A 2,949-nucleotide genomic window follows, 5' to 3' on the forward strand; every position below is an offset into this window, starting at 1 on the left:
TCTCTCTCCTCTCTCTCTCTCTCTCTCTCTCTCTCTCTCTCTCTCTCTCTCTCTCTCTCTCATTTGCTTTTTCTACCAAGGAGAACCTGATAACATAGTAGATAACTGTCATAGCCTCTGTACCATGGTCTTCCGCTGTCTTGGGTTAGAGTTCTCTTGCACTATTCTACCTTATTTCTCTTCTTGTTTTGTTTAAGTTTTTGTAGTTTATATACGGGAGATTTATTTTAATGTTGTTACTGTTCTTAAAATATTTCATCTTTCCTTGTTTCCTTTCTCAATTGGCTATTTTCCGTTGGAGCCCCTGAGCTTATAGCATCCTGCGTTTCCAACTAGGGTTGTAGCTTGGCAAATAATAATAATAATAATAATAATAATAATAATAATAATAATAATAATAATAATAATACCTTGGCTATGAAGGTGGTCATACAGCGATCAAGAAACAAGGGAATGATCCATCGCGAGTGTCACATTATATGTAGCAGCGACATCTGGCATACAATCAGGGGAGGGCATGCTTATACACACAATTAGGATGGAAGAGGAGTAACCTTTATACAGAAAACAGGCCTTGACTTTTATCTTAGTGATGGAGTGGAACAAAAGTTACAATTTTCGATACATTTTCGGAAAACACCAATTTCTATAGAAACCGAGAGAAAAAGACAGAAACGGGGCAATGAGGTGGAACGATGCTGGAGACAAATAGGGGATGTGTTATTAAGTGGGGGGATCCGTTTAAAACCAGGTGTTGTCCCCTATCAACCCTGTCTCGCTGTGTTGAGTACAGTTTAGTGTTAAGGACTTCCTTCACTGAGAGTGCAGATTTCTCTCCAATGCAAGGCTTTGAGACTCCATACCCGATTGGTTTTGGGAATTTGGGCTAAATAGCCCGGCCTAGGATTTTGAAGCTTTACTTAAGTCCAGATGTCTTTAAGTACTGTTATCACAAGTTTCTTTACAAAATATATTCAAATCTCCATGATTGCTGTTTCTAAATTTCTTCTAATGTTCGTTTGTATACATGCACTGCCATTATATAAGGATTAGATTTCTTTGTAAGGAAGGATGCCCAGATGAAAATCATTCGTCATTGAAGCTGAAACAGCTGTATTCAAATATCGCCATATACTGCATATATATATATATATATATATATATATATATATATATATTATATATATATATATATATATGTGTGTATATATATATATATATATATATATATATATATATATATATATATATATATATGTGTGTGTATGTATATATATATATATGTGTATATATATATATATATATATATATATATATATATATATATATGTGTGTGTGTGTGTGTATATATATATATATATATATATATATATATATATATATATATATATATATATATATATGTGTGTGTGTGTGTGTGTGTGTGTGTATATATATATATATATATATATATGTGTGTGTGTGTGTGTATATATATATATATATATATATATATATGTGTGTGTGTGTGTGTGTGTGTATATATATATATATATATATATATATATATATATATATATATGTGTGTGTGTGTGTGTATATATATATATATATATATATATATATATATATATATATATATATATATATATATATATATATATGTGTGTGTGTGTGTGTATATATATATATATATATATATATATATATATATATATATATATATATATATAAATATATATATATATATATATATATATATATATATATATATATATATATATATATATATATATATATATATATTTAAACAGACATCTCATACGTCTCGAACTGTCGACCTAACCGCGCCAGGACCTGCTCGTCGGAGGAAGGACGCTGGTGACTGGTACAGCACAGGAATATACGCTAAGCGATGTCAGGCAGGGCAGCCGATCGGGACTACGTTCTACCCCAAAACCAAAATGCAGTCTTTTAAAAGAAGACAGCCGTGCTTACTCCATACAAATGGGAAAAATCACGTTAATAAAAAAAAAGATATAAAAATTAATTATCTATAGATGTGTATTACCTACATATAGATCTTTTTATATATGTACACTGTATTATGCTGTACATATAAATAAATATATATGCATCTAAATATATACATATATTCATTTATATGTCTGTATTACATGAAGTAAGTAACAAGACAAGGTCGGATCGGAAGCTCTGTGGGAGCTGCTAAAGTTCCCCGCCATTCCACGATACGCGCCAAATCCGTCCAGATGGTGGCAATGCGGCTTGACAAAACCAGAAAAACGCGGGTGAGCCGGAAATTTATTGGTCGATACCGAGGGACGACTGACCAATAGCCCGAGGCCACGCCATCAACACCCCCCCCCCTCCCCTCAACATCACTTCGAACGACGTCACCAACACATTCGAAACTTACCCGACTTACGCTTCGAGGATTCGTTATGTTTTCTCTTAATGTTCTCGGCAATTACATCGACCTGACATCTAATTTGAATAAAGATAAAGTCAGGAGCTTGTTATTTGGAGACGAGGAGGGAATTCATAAATGTTTTAAATGTTCAATTGAAAATAAATACATATTATTACTGTAAAATGAAAAGCTGCACGATGTGGAAAATAAATGTGTATATAAATAATAGACAATAACCCTACCCCACACACACACACACACACACACACACACGCATATATATATATATATATATATATATATATATATATATATATATATATATATATATATATACACAGATAGATAAAATACATTATTAGAATGATAAGTATCATTTATTCTATGATACGAGACCTTGTACAGTGGAATCACCACTGTAGCATGATTAGGTATCATTAAGGAGAGTTGTAATTTTATCTCCCATTAATGACTTAGTCAATATATTTCATGATTACCAAGGCGCAAACCTGACACATAAAAAGGCATATCGTGATAAT

This window comes from Palaemon carinicauda, chromosome 1 (assembly GCF_036898095.1).
Source record: "Palaemon carinicauda isolate YSFRI2023 chromosome 1, ASM3689809v2, whole genome shotgun sequence".
Lineage (NCBI taxonomy): Eukaryota > Metazoa > Arthropoda > Malacostraca > Decapoda > Palaemonidae > Palaemon > Palaemon carinicauda.